At 42.7% G+C, this 27,890-nt stretch overlaps 1 long non-coding RNA gene and 1 pseudogene across 1 annotated transcript in view; one reads left to right on the top strand and one right to left on the bottom strand.

The window, feature by feature from the left end:
• Positions 1 to 27,890, bottom strand: part of LOC137426104 (uncharacterized) — a 49,988-nt gene that overhangs the window by 6,618 nt on the left and 15,480 nt on the right. The gene's annotated exons all lie outside the window — the stretch shown is intronic.
• LOC137412379 (uncharacterized) lies at positions 185 to 26,291 on the top strand (annotated as a pseudogene).

Raw genomic sequence — 27,890 nt, 5'->3', positions numbered from 1 at the left:
GATATCCGTCATATTTAGCTGTCATGTAATGCCCCTCTGGAATGCATAACAGCGTTCAGGAGATGTACATCTATATCTATTTCTATCTGCACTATTCCGGAGTGTCTAATCTTCCAAAAGGTTGAAGAGGGTGTGAAGAGACAAGCACCTCGACCTATCTTTATTCGCAGACTAATTAGGCACGATGAAGACTCAGTCAAGCACACTACGTGACAACAACTTCAAGCTCTATGAGCAAGTCTTGGTGCCTCTGTTTGGGAATCTGAAATTGATTGGTAAATGCCCTTTAGTCATCACCAGGGAAATAATCAACTCCACGGAGGTTTCGTGAATGGAATATATTTTTCAAAAGTTATTCACGACGTGTAACGTATCATGGTTATGGTGTAGGGAGGTGGTGAAATTTGAATGATCGCTCATTAAAAAGGGTTTTTGTAATTGATTTTTAATTTGCTAATTGTCTGTTCTCTCTCTCTCTCTCCCTCTCTCTCTCTCGCTCTCTCTCTCTCTCTCGCTCTCTCTCTCTCTCTCTCTCTCTCTCGCTCTCTCTCTCTCGCTCTCTCTCTCTCTCTCTCTCTCTCTCTCTCTCTCTCTCTGCTGTTTTCCTTTTTTTCTTACTCAGTTTTATTTCAACATCCCAAAGGACAAACTGGGAAGAAGTTGAACACATGCTCATTGTGTCCTGAGGATTTTGCACACTCGTCCACATTGAGACAAAATTTGTGAAGAATCAGCACAAGCGTTGTAAGGATTTTGTGGTTATCAGCATCAAGTCAAAAGGATCAAATGGAGATGGACACATCAAGTTGTGGGAGGACTGCATTGCACCTGCTGAAACCCGCGAATGAAGATAACAACCAACGAGGGAAGTTGTACAAGTGTTATGTGTGTTCAAAGGTTTTTAATCAGTTATCAAATTTAAATATACATAAACGAATTCACACGAGGGAGAAGCCGTACAAGTGTTCTGTGTGTTCAAAGGTTTTTAGTCGTCCATTAGCCTTAAATCAACACAAACACATTCACATTGGGGACAAATCATTCACATGTTCTGTGTGTTCTGAAGATTTTCGTCTTTCATCAAGCTTAAATAGACACAAACTAATTCACATGGGGGAGAAGCCATGCAAGTGTGCTGTGTGTTCGCAGGTTTTTAATCAGTGATCAAATTTAAATACACACAAACTAATTCACCCGGGAGAGAAGCCATACAAGTGTTCCGTGTGTTCTAAGGTTTTTAGTCGTCCAGTAGCCTTAAATAAACACAGACACATTCACATTGGGAGGAAGCCATACAAGTGTGCTGTGTGTTCGAAGGTTTTTAATCAGTTATCAAATTTAAATACACACAAACTAATTCACCCGGGAGAGAAGCCATACAAGTGTTCTGTGTGTTCAAAGGTTTTTCGTCAATCATCAAGCTTAAATAAACACAACCTAATTCACACGGCGAGAAGCCGTACAAATGTGCTGCGTGTTCGAAGGTTTTTCGTCATTCATCAAACTTAAATACACACAAACTAATTCACACGGGGGAGAAGCCGTACAAGTGTTCTGTGTGTTCAAAGGTTTTTCGTCAATCATCAAGCTTAAATAAACACAACCTAATTCACATGGGGGAGAAGCCGTACAAGTGTTCTGTGTGTTCAAAGGTTTTTAATCAGTTATCAAATTTAAATAAACACAACCTAATTCACACGGGGGAGAAGCCATACAAGTGTGCTGTGTGTTCTGAAGATTTTCGTCATTCATCCAGCTTAAATAAACACAAACTAATTCACACGGGGGAGAAGCCATACAAGTGTGCTGTGTGTTCTGAAGATTTTCGTCATTCATCCAGCTTAAATAGACACAAACTAATTCACATGGGAGAGAAGCCGTACAAGTGTTCCGTGTGTTCTAAGGTTTTTAGTCATCCAGTAGCCTTAAATAAACACAGACACATTCACATTGGGGGGAAGCCATACAAGTGTGCTGTGTGTTCTGAAGGTTTTCGTCATTCAGCAACTTTAAATACACACAAACTAATTCACATGGGGGAGAAACCGTACAAGTGTTCTGTGTGTTCAAAGGTTTTTCGTCAATCATCAACTTTAAATGCACACAAACTAATTCACACGGGGGAGAAACCGTACAAGTGTTCTGTGTGTTCAAAGGTTTTTCGTCAGTCATCACATTTAAATACACACAAACTAATTCACACGGGAGAGAAGCCATACAAGTGTGCTGTGTGTTCTCAGGTTTTTAGCCATTCATTAAAAAATTTAAATACACACAAACTCATTCACATGGGGCAGAAGCCGTATTAGTGTTCCCAAGTGTTCCGTGTGTTCTAAGGTTTTCAGTCATCCATTGGCCTTAAATGAACATGGACACATTCACATGGGGACAAACCATTCAAATGTTCTGTGTGTTCTGAAGGTTTTTAATCAGTCATCAAATTTAAATAAACACAAACTAATTCACATGGGGGAGAAGACACCGCACAGGAGAAACTCACCCACATGTGGAGATAGCAGCCAACAACACAAACATACACACCTATACATGCATATATGGACACACACACAATCACACAAACACAACTCACACACACGAAGGTGGATACTTTGAGACCTGGGTTGCACCTTCTGAAACATGTGTAAGGGATTTCATTCGAATCTCAGGCTAATTGGGGGCAATATGACCCATTTGCCTCCCTCGCGTCTGACTGTCTGGTTTTGGGAAGCTGTTGACAAAATCTTTGTTTGACCTTGCATCAACATTCTTTTCTCATGAGCAGCTCCCCGCCTGCCGAGCCTTTCTCCTTGCTACAATCTGTGAAACTGGGGAAATGTTTTGAGTTCCTTGTCCTTTGAAGAAAATTATTTGAAGCAGAATACAAATTGTGATTCCTTGAGATGTTGTTGGTTGCTGGCTGTGTGAGGACCAAAAGGTGCTACTAGCTTGTGCGCCAATATATCTCCCATGCATGTTAGCCTTATCCCTCAATAAACCTCTTGCACAGTGTCTGAGTTGAGGTGCTTCTTCCAGAACCGAAGGGATTAGGGAATCCATGACACATGCATATGGAGATAACAACCAACGGGAGAAGCAAAGAGTACCTACGGTGTGTTAGACTAATTCTGAAGTCATTGCTCTCTCCAATGAAAAAAATCAAAAGTATAAACCAATGTGCAGTACCGGTATTGCTGTATTGCTGTGTATTTATGAACTGGCCACAATCAGAGATCAACAACTTGTACACCAAAACAAACAAAGTGTTCTTTGTTCAAAGTTTTTCGTCAGCGATCGGGTTTATTTACGCACAAAAACATTTATGACCAGTGAGAGTTCTTGCACGTTATCTATTTTCAGGGTTTTGCACATTTCTCCACATTAAATATGCAAATCATGATGTTGAGAAGCCAATTGATGAGTTTCTAAAGAGTAGTCAACCCTCTTGCAAGGGTTGCTGCGGTTACATCTTGTGCAGGCGGCGGCCAAGATGGCCGCCACCATGTATGTCTGATGCCATGTATGTCTGAACTTTGTGAGCTGAATATCTTGAAAAATAAGCGAATTACCAACTTCTAATCTGGTGTGTGGGTGTATCTCGGCATAAGGAAGAACGCTGTTGAAAATTGGGTCGCCACGTCAAAATCCAAGATGGCCGCCGCCATGTATGTCTGAACATTGTGAGATGAATATCTTGAAAAATAAGCGAAGTACCAACTTCTAATTTGGTGTGTGGGTTTATCTCGGCATAAGGAAGAAAGATATTGAAAATTGGGTCGCCACGTCAAAATCCAAGATGGCCGCCACCATATATATGTCTGAACCTTGTGAGCGAAATATCTCGAAAAATAAGCGAAGTACCAACTTCTAATCTGGTGTGTGGGTGTATCTAGGCAGAAGGAAGAACGCTGTTTAAAATTGGGTCGCCACGTCAAAATACAAGATGGCCGCCGCCATGTATGTCTGAACCTTGTGAGCGAAATATCTCGAAAAATAAGCGAAGTACCAACTTCTAATCTGGTGTGTGGGTGTATCTATGCAGAAGGAAGAACGCTGTTTAAAATTGGGTCGCCACGTCAAAATCCAAGATGGCCGCCGCTATGTATGTCTGAACATTGTGAGATGAATATCTTGAAAAATAAGCGAAGTACCAACTTCTAATTTGGTGTGTGGGTGTACCTTGACATAAGGAAGAAAGCTGTTAAAAATTGGGTCGCCACGTCAAAATCCAAGATGGCCGCCACCATATATATGTCTGAACATTGTGAGCGAAATATCTTGAAAAATAAGCGAAGTACCAACTTTTAATCTGGAGTGTGGGTGTATCTCGGCACAAGCAAGAACGCTGTTTAAAATTGGGTCGCCACGTCAAAATCCAAGATGGCCGCCGCCATGTATGTCTGAACCTTGTGAGATGAATATCTTGAAAAATAAGCGAAGTACCAACTTCTAATTTGGTGTGTGGGTGTACCCTGGCACAAGCAAGAACGCTGTTTAAAATTGGGTCGCCACGTCAAAATCCAAGATGGCCGCCGCCATGTATGTCTGAACCTTGTGAGATGAATATCTTGAAAAATACGCGAAGTACCAACTTCTAATTTGGTGTGTGTGTGTATCTCGGCATAAGGAAGAACGCTATTGTAAATTGGGTCGCCACGTCAAAATCCAAGATGGCCGCCACCATATATATGTCTGAACATTGTGAGCGGAATATCCTGAAAAATAAGCGAAGTACCAACTTCTAATCTGGTGTGTGGGTGTATCTAGGCATAAGGAAGAAGGCTATTGAAAATTGGGTCGCCACGTCAAAATCCAAGATGGCCGCCTCCATGTATGTCTGAACCTTGTGAGCAAAATATCATATCATTGCATGTTTTCTGCGTCTTCCACTTTGTCAACTCACATCACTTCCCCGACGGGGGACCGAGGCGTAACGCTTGTTCTCTTTGAAATCTCTGTGGGAAAAAAAGTGAAAATCCTCAAATATCTTCGCTGATTGCGTTATCTTTTTTTGTGTTCAATACTTTTTCTTCTCGACGGAGGAGAGGGTGTCTGATTTGGGTCTGTTTGTCTGCACAGAATGTGAGTAGTTGCATTAATTACATTAGACCCCCATCGACCCCTTTAAAACACTACAACCTCACCCCCATGACACCATTTAGATAACGATATCTTGGTAATATACGGATCATTATTTAATCATTGAAAGTTGTGACTAGTACTAATATGAACCCCCCACCCCCATTGGCAAGCACCTCAGTCCCAAGTGTAGAAGTATAAAACTTCTAAGTAAGCGAGTTATCGCGGGCATTCCAATTGAAACCTGTCCTTCGTCCTCTTAATTAATAAAATGCATTGTAATGACAACAAACTCCGATGTATTGTTAATGAGATAGAAATAGTTCAGTTCTTTGATGAATCTTAACAATACCAATATATATATATATATATATATATATATATATATATATATATATATATATATATATATATATATATATATATATATATATATATATATATATATATATATATATATATATATATATATATATATATATATATATATATATATATATATATATATATATATATATATATATATATATATATATATATATATATATATATATATATATATATATATATATATATATATATATATATATATATATATATACAGTATATATATTTATATATATATATATATATATATATATATATATATATATATATATATATATATATATATATATATATACAGTATATATATATATATATATATATATATATATATATATATATATATATATATATATATATATATATATATATATATATATATATATATATAAATATATATATATATATATATATATATATATATATATATATATATATATATATAAACCTATATAATATATATTCCAATCATCATTTTCAACATCATCAACCTTTCACTCACTCTCGTCACACTCACCACACTGTCTGCAAACAGGTCAGAAAACAGGACACCAACACCATGCATGCCTTCCGGGGCACCCTTGCCACACAAACTTGTATTTCTGTCCCTGCCTACCCTTCACCATTCTCACACCACTTCCCTTCCATCTCGTCTCCTGCACACAACACATGTCCACTCTTCCTCTGACCAATACTTCCACCACTTCTCCTGATCTCCCTGTCATTGTCCTTACATTCCATGTCCCAAACATCAGAAACCAATCTCCACGTGGGGCATCAGATGTTTCGTCGTCATAAATGGAGTGATTTCCACCCTTTCTTCGATCGGGTTCCCCACCTTGATTTTTGACAAGAGGGAGTGAGGACCCCCACGGGGTACTTTCAACTGTACCCTGTCCATATGTAGTTGTAATTGTCATGGTTCCCTTTTTGAGGAAATCTTTTTATGGCCGGATGCCCTTCCTGACACCAACCCTTTTAGTCGCCTCTTACGACACGCAGGGATACGGTGTACCTATTCTAAACTGGGGTACACACCTCGGTGTCATAAGGAACAAAGGTATAGATTACAGAGGTATTGACACAAAAGGGGATTAATTTACCCATAATCCCTGAGCTAATTAACAAGCGCCACCCCTCGTGATGGGGATGAATATCCAATTTAACCCGTCAGTCCGGTCTAATGCAAAGTTCCTACTTATTACATGGAGTGGTTCTTCTTCTTCACGACAATCGGAGCACACAAATTTACACATTCTACCTGGTTCTAAGATAATCATTGTCTACCCCATATAAATGTAACACAGCCCCCCTCCTGGAACCGTAGCTCCCGCAAGGTTCATTGCAGGTGCTACCCACCCAGTCAGGCCACTTACCGACTCACACTTAATTAGCCGATGAAATAAGTCAGGAGGGCTGTGGGAAGTGAGCCATAGCTTACCTGTTCTCCATACCGTTCTACCCCCTTAAGCAACAACTTACATTTCAAATATTTACAATCATTAGAATCCTCGTTCCTAACTCCTGGGGAGGAAGAGAAAAACAGCAACACACACAAACCTCCCTTAACCACAAAACCTATCAACCATTGCAAATTTCAATAAAAACAACATACCCCTTCCTTCAGACCACGTTCCCACGTGGATGCCACAATACCAAATGTTACCTGCGGGGCCATCCCAATGGGCCCCAAATTTCCGTGGGCCCTGTCCTGGTGTTACAGGTGAGTGACCTGGCTCGGTGGATTTCACCTCATTCATTCACACAAATCCTTTAACCATTCACACACGTTTCAAAAATCAACAAAGCACAAAGGCATCAAATCACGCATTTCACCACCCTGAAGGACCATGGCAAAGATGTCATCACACATGTGTGTTCATTTCTTCTAGGCAGCGGGGAGGTACCGTATAAGCAAGATGGTGGGGGCGCTTGAGGCTGTGGTGCATGTAATGGTATTACATTAGTTGTGTGGAACCGGAAGTGCTTGCTTTCGTTTTGGAGTATGAAGGCGGAGTTCCGGCGATGGGTGCAGGCGGTGTGTGTTCGGGGTTCTCGACATGAACATGACTCCTGGTGTTGCAATAAGTGATTGTTCTCTCTGACATCACCTCGTGATCTATTCTACATCGGAACTTTCCATGGTGGCAGCTGTTTTACGATGCATATTCGAGCTCATCGAGGCAAAAAGCCAGTGTTTCCCGTGCTTCTTATAATCGGCTCATTCCTCATTGACCTCGCAGCCGCCGTTCACAATGGCGGACCTGGCGGGAACGCCGTGCATGGATTGGACCGCGCCTAACACAGCGGCAGCCTTTAAGATGTTTAGGCAGCGATTGGAGCTGTACTTTCAAGTTTGAGGCATTACAGAGAACAACCAGGTGCCACTGATCCTGCTTCAAGTGGGAGAGGAAGGCCTCAACCGGTACAACAAATGGACTTCAACAGACAAACAGCGGCAGCAACCCGCACATATTTTCAATTGCTTCCTGGAACAAACGGAACCCTCGGATAACTTCAGGATCTGTCGACTGGAGCTTTGTTACTGCTGCCAGATTCTCGGTGAGTGGCTGGATGCCTTCATCAGCCGGTGCAAGCTTCAATCTCAGAAGGGTGATTTCAGCTCCAAACAAGAAGAGGATGACCGCTTGATAGAACAGATCATTGCAAGTACCCAAATGTCCGACTTTCAGAAAGAGCTTCTGACAAAACCTAAGACCTTTACTCTTAACGAGGCCTTGAAACTGGGGCGCACATACGAGGCGTCGGCCACATACATCAAACAGCTGCATACTATGAGTGATTTTGCTAACAAAGCAACCGACAACGTAAACATCTCCACTGTTGGCCGAGACTCAGTAAGTGCAAAAACGGTGGTACCTCACACCCTCCAACACGTAACCAATGTCCTGCTCACAAAGACACATGCAGATTGTGTGCTAAACTAGGCCATTGGGCCAAGTTCTGTCTTACCTCCAAGTTTCAACAACCACGACTCTACCTCTCATTGAATGCCCACAGACATCAAACATTGAGAAGCTTTGCACCCAACAACTATGATCCTCCAGGTAATGCTCGCCGGAATTCTCGCTGGAACCCCAGGAAATCACATGCTCGTGTTTAACTTCACAGCATTCATCAAGAAGGTACACCAGACCCTCGAGTTCCAGGACAACACCCATGCGTAAGGTATTCACGGTTTCCTAACACTCATAGTGTTCACCATGCCAGTGCACAACACGAAGCAGTGTATGACGCACCTATTAATGGAACAGCAACACAGGCGTCAGCACAACACTGATAACCCTGATGACCTTGCATCACAGTTTGATTCATTGACTTTTGATTCGATTGATACACCTGGTCAACGTAATGAGGTTTACACAACACTCAATTTCAGTCTATGCAACAGGCCGGGTATTCATTATCTTAAGCTGAAGGTGGACACAGGTGCACAAGGAAACACGTTGCCCATTCGCACTTTTCGACACATGTTTCCTGAAATGCTGAATTCAAATTATGAACCCTACATTGGCACTCTTCAGACAGCAAAGAGTGTCTTAACTGCGTACAATGGAACCCACATCAAGTGTTTTGGCCCTGTAGACGTGGCCTGCAGTTACAAGGGATCACTGTGGACCAGCACACGTTTGCTTGCTGTGGATGTCAGTGGTCCTGCAGTTCTGGGCCTCCCATTGTGTGAGAATCTACACGTTGTTACGTTGCATTGTTCAGTGAACAGTAACCAACCACTGGTTTACAACAGTGTGAAGGATCTTATGGATGCATACCCACAACAATTTGACCGCATCGGTGAATTTCATTCAATGCATAAGCTTGTTGTGGACCCAAATGTCGCACCACATGTCGATCCACCACGCAGAACCCCTACATTACCGGTCAAAAGTTTTAGAACACCTCAATTTTTCCAGTTTTCATTGAAAATTACGCACTTTAATGTCCAGGGAATAACCTGAAATGGTACAAAGGTAAGCAGTAAACTGCACGAGGTTTAAAAAGTTTAGGACAGCAAAAACGGGAAAATAATGAAAATTAACGTTATATTGTAAAATACTGTTATATGTACAGTTAACAGTTTACTGTTATATTGTAAAAAAAAAAAAAAGACTTTCTTCAGGGAACAAGTAATGGGTTAACAACTTACAGCTGTTCTGCAGCAATGTAAGTAAATTAAGCCTTGAAAGTTGATGCAAACAATTCCTACATGTGTCCCAACCTCTCCTGTTCACTTCATTGCAAACCCCCTGTCTGTATGAAAGCAGTATTGGAACAGACTGTTATTACACCCTCTGAAGCATTATTTGGACAATATTGCACTACAGGAAATAGTATATTGGAAACTGGAGGAAACTCTGACAGGATGAGGTCTGGCAGACCCAAAGCCACAACAGAATCAGAAGACAAGTTTCTGAGAGTCAACAGCTTGCGTGATTGGCGGCTCACAGGACAACAGCTTCAAGCACAGCTTAACACTGCTTGAAGTAAGCAAGTCTCAGTTTCAACTGTGAAGAGAAGACTTCGAGCTGAAGGTTTGACAGGTCGAGTGGCAGTAAGAAAGCCATTGCTAAGGTGGCAAAATAAGGAAAACAGGCTTGCCTGGGCCATGAAGCACCGCCAGTGGACAACTGAAGACTGGAAGAAGGACTTATGGACTGATGAATCAAAATTTTAAATCTTGGGTTCTTCACGCAGGGTTTGTGGACACAGTCGATTAGGCGAAAGGATGGTTCGTCAGTGTGTGACACCAACTGTCAAACATGGAGGAGGAAGTGTGATGGTCTGGGGCTCTTTTGCTGGATGCAGTCGGCGACTTGCACAGAGTGACTGGCACACTGAACCAAAAGGGTGACCACAGCATTTTGCAGCGCCATGCAATACCCTCTGGTATACACCTTGTTGGTCACGGGGTTCATCCTACAGCAAGATAATGACCCTGAACACACCTCCAGGCTATGTCAAAGCTACCTTCGAGGAAAAGAACAAGACGGTGGCTTCAAATCAGGGAATGGCCAGCACAGTCTCCAGACTTAAACCCCATCGAGCTGGTTTGGGATGAACTGGACAGAAGGGTGAAAACAAAGCAACCTCCAAGTGCAACACATTTGTGGGAACTTCTGCAACAGTGTTGGGAAGAACTTCCCGAACAATATTTGATTTCCATTGTAGAAAGAATGCCACGAGTGTGTTCGGCGGTTATATCTGCAAAAGGTGGCTACTTTGCTGGGTCAAAAAATTAAATTAAATTTTGTTAAACAAAATGATTCCATGATTTCTTTTTTTATCTCCAATTGTTTATTTGTTCTATGCTTAATTTCAGAGTACATTGAGACATTAAACTGCGTTAATTTCAACAAAAACTGGAAAAATTGAGGTGTTCTAAAACTTTTGACTGGTCGTGTATGTAACCAAAAAAGATGGCAATATTCAGATTTGTTTGGACCCAAAGCACCTCAATCAAGCCCTGATTCACCCGTATCCCAAAATACCTACAATGGAAGAGATCAATCACAAATTTGCAGGCGCGAAATACTCATCCAAACTTGATGCCAAGTCAGGTTATTGGTCTGTAAGAATCGATGAAGATGGCCAACAACTTCTTACATTTCAGACCCCAGCGGGCCGGTATTGTTTCCAACGGTTGCCATTTGGACCGTGGGTAAGCCAGGATATTTTCCAGATGGAAAGGGACCGTATTTTTTTTTTTTTTTTTTATGCATACAGAATCGAGGCTCGTGAAAGAGCTAACATTTATTTCACAAACAAATCAAACAGACAAACAAAATATATAAAAAGAGGGAGCGGAAGACAAGATGGGGAGAGAAGGGGAAGCACACAAACACAACATTTGAGAGCAGGGAGATGTGTGGGAGGTAGAGGGCTTGGGGGGGGGGGGAGGTGTGGGAAGGGGGGGGAGGGGTGTGAGAAGTATAAAACACAAGGACACCAAGGACTTCCAGGACAGAAGTTATTAATTATTATTCTCAGAAGACAGAAGAAGCCAGGACAGAAGTTATTATTCTCCAGAATTGTAAAGGTGCAGTTGGCATAGCAGATGACATCGCTGTCTATGGTGCCAATGAGGGGGAGCATGACCGGCACCTCGAGGAACTGATGAAAACAGCACAATACGAAGGCCTCGTTTTAATTCAAGCAAATGCCACATCAAAAAGACCAGCATTACCTTTTTCGGTAAGACTTATAGTAGACAAGGAATACAGCCTGGCCAGCAGAAGGTTGAAGATCTGAGAGCTGTTACAAAACCTAAGAACAAAGCCGACCTTCGACATTTCATCGGCCTCATGACATATTTGTCGCGCTTCATCAAGGCCTTCAGTGTGAAATCCGCGACTCTTAGATACCTCCTCAAAAATGATTCTGAATTCCTATGGGAGCCGCACCATCAAATTGTATTTGATCATCTGAAGAATGAGGTGTCGGAAACATCTCTTCTCCACTACTATCAGCCAGAGGAGCGAGTCAACCTCCAATTTGATGCCAGTCTTCAAGGCCTTGGTGCAGCATTGCTTCAGGCCCATGGAAACCAGCCAAAGCCAGTGGCGTATGCAAGCAAAACTCCAACAGACACTGAACAACGTCACGTTTGCATTGAACGTGAGCTATTGGCCATCGTGTTTGGCATTGAACGTTTCCATACCTGCCTGTATGGTCGGAGTTTCATTGTGCTCACCGATCATAAACCGTTGTTGATGATCATTGACATGCCATTGATTGCTGCCCCACCGAGATTGCAACGAATGCTTGTCAGACTCCAGGGGTATAACTTTACAACGGAGGACCACCCTGGGGCAGACAGTCAGCTTGCCGATGGCCTATCCCGCCTTCCTAGTCCACTCAATACAATGACAATTGACTTGCACCTGCGTGTTGACTTGGCCCGTTTCTCTTCTGAGAGGTTGTCTCAGCAACAACAGGAAACAAACACTTCGTGATTCTGACCTGAGTTAACTTCGAGACTTTATTATCAGTGGATGGCCAGACCATCTGAAGGACCTCCTGGTTCATCTCAGGACATACTGGAGTTTTCTGGATGAGCTGTCAATTGAAAATGGCGTAATTCTTAAAGGAGAGAGAGTCGTTATAGCTCAGAGCATGAAAACGACATTCTGCAGAAACTCCACTCAGGCCATTTTGGACATGAGAAAACTAAACTGCTGGCGAAGGACACGATGTACTGGTATATCGTTAACAAGGACATTGATCGGCTGTTGGAATGCTGTCCTACCTGCCAATGACACCAGAAATCTCAACTGCCTGAACCACGACAGCAACATGACATTCCGCTCAGACCTTGGAGCAATGTCGGATGTGACCTGTTCTATTTTGATGCAGCTCAGTGGCTCGTCATCGCAGATTATTATTCCAAATTTCCTTTTGTTCTCAAACTGCCCAAGTCTGCTCCCAGTCGCACGATTATTGCGACATTGGGACAGATTTTTTCTGAGTTCGGAATTCCTGATACGTTTATGAGTGATAATGGTCCTCATTTCTCCAGCGCATAATTTCGTTCATTTGCTGGGAAATGGAATTTTGACCACGTCACTTCATCCCCAACATACCCAAAATCTGATGGATTCATTGAGCGCCAAGTCGAGACAGTGGATCTATCCTCCGCAAATCAAAAAGTGTGGGAAAACGATTTTCATCTGGCACTGCTAGCTTGGAGGTCCACCCCGGTGATCTACAGCTTGGCAAGTCCTGCTCAACTGCTGATGGGGCAGAAAAATCAAATCGCTGGTACCAACCAGAATCACCAACGTGCACGACGATGACAACCTCATCCATGAGGAGCTGGAGAGGCGCCGCTACTGGAGAGGCGCCGCCACCGTGGGAGCCGACCACGGTTCTCTCCATGTGTGAAGAGCCACGGTCATATTTGCTCGCATCAGCAAATGGTCAAACACTCCAACGCAACCGAATTCTCATTCAGGAGCTCCCGGCGTGTGATGCGGTGCCCTATCAATATTGGGGCCAAAACAAGTTCTGAAGCCACAGTGAGTGGGAACAGCGAACCATCTGCAAGGTCTGGTAATGAACCTGCGAATCATGACAGTGACGTCACTTGTGCGACCAGAGCAGAGATGGTTCATCAATTCGTTGAGAAGGAAGAAGGGGTCCCCATGCACCTCGTTCATATATTTTTTGGTTCACGAGTTATCAAACAGAGTGACCACTATATTCGTCATGTGTGTGTGTCTGTGTGTCTGTCTGTCTGTCCACAGCATAACTACCCAATGATATGATCCGATATTGATGAAACTTGGGTGGGAGGTTGATATCATGATCTAGTTGTGTCCTGCCAAGAGTGGGCGTATGGCGCCCATTGTGGGCGAAGCCACGCCCGAAAAAGATGTCTTTTTAAGCTGAGGGGGTAATCGAGTTCAAGCTACATCTTCTCCGAGGGGTTTGGTGGAATGTGGCAGGGGTTTTGATATTTGGTTAGGCCAATGTCACGTGTCTAGCCCCACGGAGCTCGATTTTTCACTTTCTCCCCAAGGTCAAGGTCACAAGGTCACGAAATTTAGAAAAGTCGATTTTTGATGGTTTTATTACATTGTGTGCTTCCTGATGGTGAAATGTCGTACATGATCTTATATTATCACATAAATCATGAAATACAAGTTTTCCAACAAATTTCATAATCTTCGACCATTGAACTTTGAAGGTCACAAAGGTCAAATTTTCAAAGTTGTCGGAATCGAACCGAATTTTCGGTATTGTGTAGCTAACTAGTCTCATAACAGATAATACATTCCTATTTATATATTTTCAATGTCGGTTTTGACCTTTGTCATTGAATACCGCTCGCTCGTGAACCATCGTCATCTCCTGACTTGTCTAACTTACACTGTTGGAATCCTCAAGGTGTCTAATAAACGAATTTTCATGTTCCCAAGACGAAATATTGGCCCATGGGGTCCGTTGGCTGCCATCTTTGCGGCCATCTTAGATTTCCGATGAAAATCGCGAATTGGTATAACTTTTGAACTGGACATCATACGGAGGCAAATGATCCCATTTTTCCGGCTAATTCTGGCCTGAGGAATCGTTTGAGATGGTTATTTTCATGATTTAAACAAGTTTAATACAATAAAACTCGAAGAGTATGCAAAAAATCAATAAAATTTCACTCCAAATCTTGCCAGACATCTAACTTCAAATATACCAAACTATAAGATGCCCATGCATACTGGAAATGATAATACTTGTGAGTAATTAGGGTTAAATAAGACAATATAACACACTATTAATTCAATAAATGAAAATAAGAAGAAAACGTTGCCAATAATGTTCTCCTCTTGCACGACAGGTCAAGCCACAGAAGCGGTATGCAATGTCATTTTTTCACGTCAATGTCAATTGGCCATTCCACACCGGGATGAATTACATGGGTGTGGTGACTGGTCACAAATGCAGGGGCTCAGGCTACTCTGAAATCCTCATTGAGGCTGGACTCGTCACAAGTGGCTGCCTGAATAGTGTGCTGAGTGGGAAGGCATACACGAAAGCCCTGTTCTGTCTCAAAACAGTCAGTGAAGCCATGAAACGGTTGTTAATTGAGAGATTCACGGAGGAGGAGAAAGTTGGGGTCACTAACCCCGAGGCCCTGCTCAATCTCATGCAGACATGTAGTCGCGAGACCCTCGACCTTACTTTGCAGGACCCTTCCACTCTCACCATCCTCGAGAAGTATGTGGCCTATGAAGACAAGGTGCGTGCCGGCCACCTCGGCAAGACCACTACATTCTGGCTCAGCGTGATAGACCATACCCGTCTGATCCTATTGTTGCAGTATTCTGTGAAGACAAACACTTGGCCCTCTTCCGCAAGTGCAATGGGGATATGGCAGACCTATTCTTTGCATATGATGGGCCAAACTACTCCAGGTAAATGTCATGTCAGCCTAAAATGTGCATCTTAAAATTAGTATGGTGAGTAAACTAGAAGAAATGATGTCATTATCTGATTTGTAGTCGTGATGAAATAGTTACTTACATCCTTTCTATCCCTCCACAGGTACTTGTTGTGGCTGGAGGAGTTCCTGACAAATATCAATCAGTGTCATCATGGAGCCAAGCAGCTGCTGAAGAAGTGTGGCATCGCGGTGGCACGGTCTCTCATTCCTGGTGCTCTCAGCCTGGTGGACAAGACGATGGAGGAGACCTTCATGAAGTTCGCCAAGTCAGCAGGTACTGAAATACAATAACTACTTTGGTGTTTTAGATGAAAGTTAGTATTAAAATATTTTCTATCACTCCATTATTTATCTCTCCAGGTGGATTCGTGGGGTTCTTCTCCATGTCCGGTGCCTTCCAAAGATCGTGCCGTACGACGTCAACCCGTGCTCAGTACTTTGAGAAGATGCAAGAGATGTGTGGCCTAATCGACAACCCGGACTGTCCGAATGCTGGGAAACACCGCGAGCTGGAGAGAGCTGAGATCAAGACGTCTAACCTCTCACCATCCCCTCTGCCCTAACCTCTCACCATCCCCTCTGCCCTTACCTCTCACCACCCCCTCTGCCCTAACCCCTCACCATCCCCTAAACACCAACCTCTCACCATCCCCTCTGCCCTAACCCCCTCACCATCCCCTAAACACCAACCTCTCACCATCTCCTCTGCCCTAACCTCTCACCATCCCCTCTGCCCTAACCTCTCACCATCCCCTCTGCCCTAACCTCTCACCATCCCCTCTGCCCTAACCTCTCACCATCCCCCTCTGCCCTAACCTCTCACCATCCCCTCTGCCCTAACCTCTCACCATCTCCTCTGCCCTAACCTCTCACCATCCCCTCTGCCCTAACCTCTCACCATCCCCTCTGCCCTAACCTCTCACCATCCCCTCTGCCCTAACCTCTCACCATCCCCTCTGCCCTAACCTCTCACCATTCCCTCTGCCCTATCCTGTCACCATCCCCTCTGCCCTAACCTCTCACCATCCCCTCTGCCCTAACCTCTCACCATCCCCTCTGCCCTAACCTCTCACCATTCCCTCTGCCCTATCCTGTCACCATCCCCTCTGCCCTAACCTCTCACCATCCCCTCTGCCCTAACCTCTCACCATTCCCTCTGCCCTAACGTCTCACCATCCCCTCTGCCCTAACCTCTCACCATCCCCTCTGCCCTAACCTCTCACCATTCCCTCTGCCCTATCCTGTCACCATCCCCTCTGCCCTAACCTCTCACCATCCCCTCTGCTCTAACCTCTCACCATCCCCTCTGCCCTAACCTCTCACCATCCCCTCTGCCCTAACCTCTCACCATCCCCTCTGCCCTAACCTCTCACCATCCCCCTCTGCTCTAACCTCTCACCATCCCCTCTGCCCTAACCTCTCACCATTCCCTCTGCCCTAACGTCTCACCATCTCCTCTGCCCTAACCTCTCACCATCCCCTCTGCCCTAACCTCTCACCATCCCCTCTGCCCTAACCTCTCACCATCCCCTCTGCCCTAACCTCTCACCATTCCCTCTGCCCTAACGTCTCACCATCCCCTCTGCCCTAACCTCTCACAATCCCCTCTGCCCTAACCTCTCACCATTCCCTCTGCCCTAACCTCTCACCATTCCCTCTGCCCTAACCTCTCACCATTCCCTCTGCCCTAACGTCTCACCATCCCCTCTGCCCTAACCTCTCACCATCCCCTCTGCCCTAACCTCTCACCATCCCCTCTACCCTAACCTCTCACCATCCCCTCTGCCCTAACCTCTCACCATCCCCTCTGCCCTAACCTCTCACCATCCCCTCTGCCCTAACGTCTCACCATCCCCTCTGCCCTAACCTCTCACCATCCCCTCTGCCCTAACCTCTCACCATCCCCTCTGCCCTAACCTCTCACCATCCCCTCTGCCCTAACCTCTCACCATTCCCTCTGCCCAAACCTCTCACCATTCCCTCTGCCCTAACGTCTCACCATCCCCTCTGCCCTAACCTCTCACCATCCCCTCTGCCCTAACCTCTCACCATCCCCTCTGCCCTAACCTCTCACCATCCCCTCTGCCCTATCCTGTCACCATCCCCTCTGCCCTGACCTTTCACCATCCCCTCTGCCCTAACCTCTCACCATTCCCTCTGCCATAACATCTCACCATCCCCTCTGCCCTAACCTCTCACCATCCCCTCTGCCCTAACCTCTCACCATCCCCTCTGCCCTAACCTCTCACCATCCCCCACTTCTACCTCTAACGTCCCCAATCCTTCACCATCCCCCCTCTACCCCTAACCCCCCACACCCGACGTGTGCCTCTCCCTGCGGCTCCGAGCTGGACGAGACGCGGATGTTGTGGCGTTTAAACTGATTATCATTTGTTCGGCGCTTGTATCGAGTTTCTCGTTTTGCGGATAAACTGTCAAGGGTGAAATGAAGTGGAGAAAAGTTTGATGCGAGTTGGGAATGTTGATAAGAATTCCCTTATTGTAAACGGGTTCAGGTATTGATACTTCCGACCTTATAGTTCACACAATAAAATATATGATGATGAATTTATTCAGCTCTTCAGTGTTGGTTCGGGTGTGGAAGAAGTTAACCCTGTCGATTAATTACGTACCGAGAGGATGGGAAATTTCACAATGCCACGAATTGAAGTCACAAAATATTCCCTGTGAGTTGAATTTGCGGAAATATTTATTTATAATGTAAAGAGGAATGTCATGAATGAAACAGCCGAACTACATGTGTTTCATAATCAGGAACTTGAAGAGGAAGATTCTTGTTTATGTTCAACTGTTGGACTGTTCACAGCTCTCTGAGACATGGATAATGTGATGTCAAGATGGTTACTTTCTCCTCGTCGGTCCGTGGGACTCGGAATTCAATGTTTTATAATGAATGTAACTTCATTGACAGGTAAAAGAAGGGCAGGTAAATGTTCCATGCGAATTCATTTCGATCTCAAAGTTCGGACTCTCCTGCAATGAACAAACGGAACTTTCTTTTCGATGTTTCCCTCCATCGATTTTTAAATATATTTTTCTGCATGGTTTGAAAACAGCGTCAAAACATTGATCTGAACAATTCAAACCAAAAACGTATTTTTTACACTTCCATCTTTGCCGAAACCTCCAAATGTTCATCACCACCTCCCCCATCACGTGATGCGTCATCCATCACGTGCCTTTGCTCTTGCTTTGATGAGGCAATTAAATATTTATATCATGTAATCTGTACACACAGTAAAGTTTCTTTGAAGTTAATGTTTCATGTAAAAAGGTGTTGTGATCGATTATTGTTTTCTTTACATTTCAATAAGAACACTTAATCACGTGTTGATTGCTCAACATTAAGTGTAATTGTACTTGATTGTAATCGGGATTTAGGATTTTGTTATAAAACCGGGACCATCCGGGGCTCATTCTCCTGTTGTGCTCGTCGAGACCGCTGTACCTTCACATCGCCGAGGATCCATTGCCTCCTCTTGCTGTCGCGGTGGACACTCTCTCCTCGATGCAAAGCTTCGGTTAACAAGTATGTCAATGAGAACCAATAATCACAAAATATTGCGAGAACCGTAGAGTTTGTTGAGAAAACTTTCGAGTCGGATGTTCTTTCTTTGTCCGTTTGTTACCTGCGCCACCAAAGGTTGATGGAGGTTTTGTTTTCACCGCTGTCTGTCCGTTTGTGAACGAAATATCTCAAAAAGTTGTGGACGGATTCGGACGAAATTTGGCAGAGAGTTATTGTATGTGATAAGGACGAAATGATTACATTTTGGGGAAGATCCGGATTCGGATCCGGATAATATAATTTTTTAAGTGAAAAAATTTAAGCGAGAGACGACCATTGGAAAATAGGGCCAAAAATGATACATCGCAGGATATCTCAAGAAGTTGTGGACGGATTTGGACGACACTTGGTGGACATGTCATGCGTGTGACAAGGACAAAGAGATTCGATTTTGGTGAAGATCTGAATATGGATTCCGACATGAGAATTATTTAATTTTTCATGTGATTCTTCAACATTGCGACATGGGGCCAAAAACGATACATAGCAGGATATCTCAAAAAGTTATGGATGGATTTGGATGAAACTTGTTGGACAAGTTGTGTGTCTGACAAGGACGATTCTTTTCGATTTTGGTGAACATCCTAATGTGATTTCGGATATGAGAATTATTTAATTTTTTAGGTGATTCTTCACCTCTGAGTGATAAGGCCAACCAGGTGGAGGTTGTGATATGATATGGTTATGATATGATATGGAGTGATATGGCTATGCCCTCTACTAAGTGCCGTTCTAGTTCTTTTAGCGACGGAGCGCACGGGCTAACTTTGAAAACCTTTTCAAAAAAACATTTTGCCTCCATTTGCATCGCCCACGATTCGCGCAAGAAGTTCGAGTTTTATCTTCACATTGACGACTTCTCATTCGTTTTATGTTGTAAATTGCATCTTTACCGCAAACTTTTAACACAGACATTCCGTCATTCGAGTAAAAGTTTACGGCTGTTTTAATAAGTAAACGTCGTCGTGTAAAGTTAAACAAGTACAGGTGCAGTCCGTTCATCCATTGTCGTTCGACGTGCATTCACAGCTCGTAGGTCTTGGTGCTCTAAACTAGACTCTCTCAATCATGTGGTGGTATGTATACCTGTTCGTGATGGACACGAGTTGTTTCACACTCAGGGTGATTCACCAATGTACACACCAACGTCCCTGCAGGCGAGTCATCGCCAGCATCCTCAACAAATTCCGAAACACGCAGGTGTGTACTTCTTAATTCTTAGATGCAGGCATAAAAAATCCTACATAAACGCAGCCATTGGGCCTCGGAGGCCCAAGGGATGTATTCGTGTGATGTTTTTAAAATTCATTAATTTTTTTCATAGATTTTTTTTTCTTTCATATCCTTTTTCAATCCAAGTCGATGCTCAGATGTGTATTTGCTCAGAAATGTGAATCATTAATCCTTTTAGTTGGAAGAATCCCATACATGTAATGAATCATTTTGGTTTTTTTTGGAAAAAATATTTTGTTCTTGGTTTTTCAACTTTTTCTCTCTAAAATGTTGAGGCTCATGGAGGAGTATTTGCTCAAAAAATATGATTCACAAATCCTTTTATTTAGAATGTATATGTCCACAACTGTCAAAAATCCTACAACTTTGCCGACATTGGGAGGAGGCCCACAAATGTATTCGTGTAATTTTTTTTTTTTTTCATATTTTTGTCACTGAATTATTAGTAACGAAGTTATAGGAGCATATAATGAGGCTCATATCAAGAAAATAATGATATAACATAGTAGTACAACAACATTTATGTGGGGCCTCGAAGGCCTCAGGCCTGCATTCGGGTCGGATTTTCGGGTTGTAAGAGAAGACTGAAGATTTTCCCACGAGCCTGAATGAATTTTTTTCCCTATGTCACTGAATTTTGTGTAACAACATGAAAGTCGGTGAAAATGAGCCTCATTCCAAAAAAAAATTGTACAGCATCGTTTTTGCAACAAAAAAAACCTTGTGGGCCTCCGAGGCCCAATCACTACACTCAAGGGTTAAAATCATCCAAATTCCTGCCATAACTAACGCTTGGAAGACAATTGTAAACCACCCAGCGTAATATTTGCTCACGAACTTGTGTTGGAAGTTTGGAAGAGCATAGCACATCAGAGAGAGAGAGAGAGAGAGAGAGAGAGAGAGAGAGAGTGAGAGAGAGAGACATAGCTACCCTTTACCGGTGCATTGCCCCTCCATTTTTATCTCATATTTAAATTAAATTAGACAATACAAACGGGGATGAGGAAACTCTGTCTCAGTACAAACGCTTTTGAGAGACGAGTCTTTTTTTCCTTCATTAACACGAGATTTCCAGGAGGTTCCTTGGTAATGGATATCAAGCAAGATTTGTTGTAAAGTCAGTTTATTTTTTCAACACAATTACAGATTTGCTTTGTCATTCGAAGTAAAGTACGTACAATATGCAGTTTTGATAATGCATGTTAATATTTGATCATATAACATGTATGATTGTGCATGAGATTTTAAAGGAAGGCCATTTCATAAAGAATCCTATTTTTTTTAAACCGTTACATTTTCATTCGGTTAACGCTTTGCATGACATGATGCATCATCTGGTGAATTGCACGTTTTCCAGGTGGGAAAACCATATAGGTGCGAGCAGTTGGTGAGGCGTTTGCTTTGACATCCAGAAAGTTCCACACCATGGTGGTAAGTGCCAATTACTTTGGGCAAAGAATGTATACCTTGACATCGATCAACATGGAAGGCATCTGTGTTTCTTTTATCTTTTATTTTCTTTGTTTATGGCGGCATTTTTTTCACAGATTATCATATGAATAATATAATAGGCCTTTGCTTGCTCTTTCTTTGTCAGTGATCTGTGCGATATTCTTTCTTGAATATAATGGTCCACTCGTGTTCAAAAATATTGGCACCCTCGCACTTTTTTTCAAACAACTCACAGTTTTCTCGAAAAATATGTTGAAATTGACCAAACTATTTGGTCTCCACTAATATTTATTTAACTGTTAATATTACAGAACCTTCGTTTTTGATTCAGAACTTAATCTGTCGCTTTAAATCAGAAAATAGAAATTTTAGCACAGCCTTTGGACAAAATAACTGCAGTCAAGCACTTCCTACACCTCTCTACTGGCAGTTTGTCCCACTCTTCTTGTGCAAACTGCTCCAGTTCTCCCAGATTTGAAGGGTGTCTTCTCCCAACTGCTGTTTTCAGATTTCCCCACAGGTGTTCAATGGGATTTAGATCTGGACTCATTGCTGGCCACTTCAGAACAGTCCAGCGTTTTGTCTTGAACCATTCCTGGGTGCCGTTTGAAGTATTTTTGGGGGCATAGTCCTGCTGCAAGACCCATGACCTTCGTTGGAGACACAGCTTTCTGACAATGGGACGAGCATTGTGCTCCAAAATGCCTTTGTAATCTCCTGATTTCCTGATGCCATTCACACATTCAAGGCACCCAGCCAGAGGCAGCACAGCAACCCCAAAACATCACTGAACCTCCTCCATGTTTGACTGCAGGGAAGGTGTTGTTTTCTTTGAAAGCTTCATTTTGTTTTCTGTTAACATAGAGATGATGTGCTTTACCAGAAAGCTCTAATTTGATCTCATCTGTCCACATGACATTCTCCCAGAAGGATTTAGGCTTGTTCAGGTTCGGTTTGGCAAACTCTAGTCGGGCTTTCTTATGTCTATCTCTCAGCAGCAGTGGGGTCTTCATGGGTCTCCTTTCATTGAGTTGGTGATGGATGGTGCGAGGTGACACTGTCGTACCTTGTGTCTGAAGGTCAGTTTGAATCTGTTTGGCAGTTGATATAGGTGCTTTCTCCAACATTGAAACAATCCTTCGCTGCAATCTTCGATCACGTTTTCTCTTGCAGTCACGTCCAGGGAGGTTGGCTACTCTATTCCTGATAACATTGTGCATGGTGGACACAGGAACAGCAAGGTCTCTGGAGATGGATTTGTAGCCTTGAGATTGTCCATGCTTGGCTACAATCTTGTGTCTCTCTTGTGTCTCCGTTCTTTTCTGGTTTTCGAGAAGCACTGAGTCTAACAACACCCCACCCCCTTCCCCCAACGTGGTAAAGGCTCAACAAAGCTCCGAATGTTCCCTTCACGGTGCACACGAAAAACGCGACTGCCCGTCACGACACCAGCACCAGACAGAGGGGGAGAGTGAGAGGGATTACCTCGGTGGTTGTGGCATGGGCTAAGCCCAATTTGGCAAATGTGCTGGGTTCCGTCGGCTTGTCGGTGTTGTGGCTAATGGAGCCCATTGCACGGCTGGCTGAATGAATGTAAAAAAGAAAAACAGGGGAAAAATCACAAGGGTCAATTCCACACTGGGGAATTAATCTTAAGCCCTGTCTAGTTAACACAAGAACCACTTCCCTTATGGCTACATGCAAACACTGTTAACCTGACAGGTTCCCTACTTATGAGATAGATGTTCTTCTTCTTCGCATCCATGCTCCATACTAAAACCTATATGATCCTAACTCCATTATGGCAATTCGTCACCTACCCCCACAAACGTAACGGTATTCAACCCCCTGCGTCAATACTTTGTAGAAGCCCCACTGGCAGCGATTACAGGTCTGTGTCTTCTTGGGTATTTCTCTATCAGCTCTGCACATCAGGATTTGGGGGTTTCGCCCATTCCCTGATAATGGTCCTTCTTGCCCAGTTGCTCAGTTTGGTCGGATGGCCAGCTCCAGGAAGAGTCTGGGTAGTTCCATATTCTTCCAGAAGGATGCATAATGCACCCTTCCTCATCGGGCTCAGTAGTCTTTAAAGACAGGATCCAACCTTTCACGGTATCATTTTGTTTGCTTTTATCTAAATCCTGCAACAGATTATCTTGTGGCGCACTTGCAAAACCATTCTTTAAGCTGGAGTGCAACATGACTTATTTGTGGTGCCTGGCAAATTCTGCCGCATGATCCTGCAAGCTCTGGTGCGAAGAGAAGAGAACGTTTCTGACCTTTTGCCCCCGAGTGACGACAAATCGTAAAAGACAATATTGTCTCTTTCTGTTTCGAAAAGACCCAATATTATCTCTATCCAAAATTGAGCACAGGAAATTAACATTCCTTGTGTTTAATGATCGCATTGTGGTATTTATTTTAATTGGAATAGATTGATATCCGTCATATTTAGCTGTCATGTAATGCCCCTTTGGAATGCATAACAGCGTTCAGGAGATGTATATCTATATATATATATATATATATATATATATATATATATATATATATATATATATATATATATATATATATATATATATATATACATACATATATATATCTATCTGCACTATTCCGGAGTGTCTAAGCTTCCAAAAGGTTGAAGAGGGTGTGAAGAGACAAGCACCTCGACCTATCTTTATTCGCAGACTAATTAGGCACGATGAAGACTCGGTCAAGCACACTACGTGACGACAACTTCAAGTTCTATGAGCAAGTCTTGGTGCCTCTGTATGGGAATCTGAAATTGATTGGGAAATGCCCTTTAATCATCCCCAGGGAAATAATCAACTCCACTGAGGTTTCGTGAATGGAATATATTTTTCAAAAGTTATTAGCGACGTGTAACGCATCATTGTTATGGTGTAGGGAGGTGGTGAAATTTGAATGATCGCTCATTAAAAAGGGTTTTTGTAATTGATTTTTAATGTGCTAATTGTCTGTTCTCTCTCTCTCTCTCTCTCTCTCTCTCTCTCTGCTGTTTTTCCTTTATTTCTTACTCAGTTTTATTCCAACATCACAAAGGACAAACTGGGAAGAAGTTGAACACATGCTCATTGTGTCCTGAGGATTTTGCACACTCGTCCACATTGAGACAAAATTTGTGAAGAATCAGCACAAGCGTTGCAAGGATTTTGTGGTTATCAGCAGCAAGGCAAAAGGTTCAAATGGAGATGGACACATCAAGTTGTGGGAGTACTGCGTTGCACCTGCTGAAACCCGCGAATGAAGATAACAACCAATGGGGGAAGTTGTACAAGTGTTATGTGTGTTCAAAGGTTTTTAATCAGTTATCAAATTTAAATATACATAAACGAATTCACACGGGGGAGAAGCCGTACAAGTGTGCTGTGTGTTCTGAAGATTTTCGTCACTCATCAAGCTTAAGTAGACACAAACTAATTCACATGGGAGAGAAGCCGTACAAGTGTTCCGTGTGTTCTAAGGTTTGTAGTCGTCCAGTAGCCTTAAATAAACACAGACACATTCACATTGAGGGGAAGCCATACAAGTGTGCTGTGTGTTCTAAGGTTTTTAGTCGTCCAGTAGCCTTAAATAAACACAGACACATTCACATTGGGGGGAAGCCGTACAAGTGTGCTGTGTGTTCTGAAGATTTTCATCTTTCATCAAGCTTAAAGAGACACAAACGAATTCACACGGGAGAGAAACCGTACAAGTGTTCTGTGTGTTCAAAGGTTTTTCGTCATTCATCAAGCTTAAATAAACACAACCTAATTCACACGGGTGAGAAACCGTACAAGTGTTCTGTGTGTTCAAAGGTTTTTCGTCATTCATCAAACTTAAATAAACACAACCTAATTCACACGGGGGAGCAGCCATACAAGTGTGCTGTGTGTTCGAAGGTTTTTAATCAGTCATCAAATTTAAATACACACAAACTAATTCACACGGGAGAGAAGCCATACAAGTGTGCTGTGTGTTCGAAAGTTTTTAATCAGTCATCACATTTAAATACACACAAACGAATTCACACAGGAGAGAAGCCATACAAATGTGCTGTGTGTTCGAAGGTTTTTAATCAGTCATCACATTTAAATACACACAAACTAATTCACACGGGAGAGAAGCCATACAAGTGTGCTGTGTGTTCTCAGGTTTTTAGTCATCCAGTAGCCTTAAATAAACACAGACACATTCACATTGGGGAGAAACCATTCAAATGTTCTGTGTGTTCAAAGGGTTTTTCTCATTCATCAACTTTAAATACACACAAACTAATTCACACGTGGGAGAAACCGTGCAAGTGTTCTGTGTGTTCAAAGGTTTTTCGTCAATCATAAACTTTAAATACACACAAACTAATTCACACGGGGGAGAAACCGGACAAGTGTTCTGTGTGTTCAAAGGTTTTTCGTCGTTCATCAAATTTAAACACACACAAACTCATTCACATGGGGGAGAAGCCGTACAAGTGTTCCCAAGTGTTCCGTGTGTTCTAAGGTTTTCAGTCGTCCATTAGCTTTAAATGAACAGAGACACATTCACATTGGGGACAAACCATTCAAATGTTCTGTGTGTTCTGAAGGTTTTTAATCAGTTATCAAATTTAAATAAACACAAATTATATCACACGGGGGAGAAGACAGCGCACAGGAGAAACTCACCCACATGTGGAGATAGCAGCCAACAACACAAACATACACACCGATACATACATATATGGACACGCACACAATCACACAAACACAACTCACACACACACAAAGGTGGATACTTTGAGACCTGGGTTGCACCTTCTGAAACATGTGTAAGGGATTTCATTTGAATCTCAGGCTAATTGGGGGCAATATGACCCATTTGCCTCCCTAGCATCTGACTGTCTGGTTTTGGGAAGCTGTTGACAAAATCTTTGTTTGACCTTGCATCAACATTCTTTCCTTATGAGCAGCTCCCCACCTGCCGAGCCTTTCTCCTTGCTACAATCTGTGAAACTGGGGAAATGTTTTGAGTTCCTTGTCCTTTGAAGAAAAGTATATGAAGCAGAATACAAATTGTGATCCCTTGAGATGTTGTTTGGTTGCTGGCTGTGTGAGGACGAAAAGGTGCTACTAGCTTGTGCGCCCATATATCTACCATGCATGTTATCCTTATCCCTCAATAAACCTCTTGCACAGTGTCTGAGTTGAGGTGCTTATTCCAGAACCGAAGGGATTAGGGAATCCATGACATGCCTATGGACATAACAACCAATGGGAGAAGCAAAGAGTACCTACGGAGTTTTAGACTAATTCTGAAGTCATCGCTCTCTCCAATGAAAAAAATCAAAACTATAAACCAATGTGCAGTACCGGTATTGCTGTGTATTTATGGACTGGCCACAATCCGAGATCAACAACTTGTACACCCAAACAAACAAAGTGTTCTTTGTTCACAGTTTTTCGTCAGCGATCGGGTTTATTTATGCACAAAAACATTTATCACCAGTGAGAGTTCTTGCACGTTATCTATTTTCAGGGTTTTGCACATTTCTCCACATTAAATATGCAAAACATTATGTTGAGAAGCCAATTGATGAGTTTCTAAAGAGTAGTCAATCCTCTTGCAAGGGTTGCTGCGGATACATCTTGTGCAGGTGATGAATGTGCAGATGTTGAACAAACCTTGTGCAGGTGGTGAAATTTTGAATTTTTGAGTGGCATTGTGACGACTTTTGTGTATTTAACCGGATTATTTGTTTTTATATTTTTTTACGAGTTGATCTTTATTCTCTTTGAATTGCTGCAAAAAAAATAAAGGTGCATATAACCAGATTGTTTGTATTTTTTATTACAAGTTCTTCTTTATTCTCTTTGAAATCTCTGTGGAAAAAAAGTGAAACTCCTCAAATATCTTCCCTGATTGCGTTATCTTTTTTTGTGTTCAATACTTTTTCTTCTCGACAGAGGAGAGGTATCTGATTTGGGTCTTTTTGTCTGCACAGAATGTGAGTAGTTGCATTAATCACATTAGACCCTCATCGACCCCTTTATAACACAACAACCTCACACCCATTACACCATTTAGATAAGGATATCTTGGTAATATACGGATCATTATTACTTGCAAAATCGAAGATTTTTCAAGTATATTGGTCGGTTGTGTTTGTGGTTCTGTCTGTCTGTTTCCTGTCTGTTTGACTGTCTGTTTGTTTGT

Source organism: Myxine glutinosa, chromosome 4 (genome assembly GCF_964187855.1).
Source record: "Myxine glutinosa chromosome 4, kmMyxGlut1.1, whole genome shotgun sequence".
Classification (NCBI taxonomy): domain Eukaryota; kingdom Metazoa; phylum Chordata; class Myxini; order Myxiniformes; family Myxinidae; genus Myxine; species Myxine glutinosa.
Note: the sequence above shows the minus strand (reverse complement) of the source record. Positions and strands in the feature narration are given on the sequence as shown.